We start from the raw sequence: 408 nt of genomic DNA, 5'->3' as shown, positions 1-408 counted from the left end.
TAATAACATAAAAAAAGACAGAAAAGAGACCCGGACAAACAAATAGAGACAAAAAAGGGAAGCCATTTTGCATTAGCATATGTATATCAACGCACCCATTCTGAACGCGCGCGTGAATGTGTCTGCGTGTGCGTGCGTCTGACAGCTTCAACACACGACCCAAGCGACACGCCTGTTGTGCTGTTCTTCGTAAATTGAACCAATCTGCGGCTCACAAAGAAGCTCGAGGCCTATGTGTTTGTTTGCTCAAATGCCTTGTCCTTGTATTACGTGTGTCTATGTTTCGGGAGCTCGTGTGTTACATGCGGTGGCGCGGTGATGGGAGGCTGAGCAGTGGATCAAGATGAGGGGATGTTTGTGGTTATGATAATGGTTGATGAGATTGTTAGTGATGCTGTCTCTGGGGTG

General features: G+C 46.8%; 1 protein-coding gene across 1 annotated transcript in view; it reads right to left on the bottom strand.

Moving 5' to 3' along the window:
- LOC119587349 (GTPase-activating Rap/Ran-GAP domain-like protein 3) overlaps positions 1–408 on the bottom strand; it is a 420,180-nt gene that overhangs the window by 240,923 nt on the left and 178,849 nt on the right. The window lies entirely within an intron of this gene.

This window comes from Penaeus monodon, chromosome 22 (genome assembly GCF_015228065.2).
Source record: "Penaeus monodon isolate SGIC_2016 chromosome 22, NSTDA_Pmon_1, whole genome shotgun sequence".
Classification (NCBI taxonomy): Eukaryota; Metazoa; Arthropoda; class Malacostraca; order Decapoda; family Penaeidae; genus Penaeus; species Penaeus monodon.
This window is presented reverse-complemented; position numbering and strand designations above follow the sequence as displayed.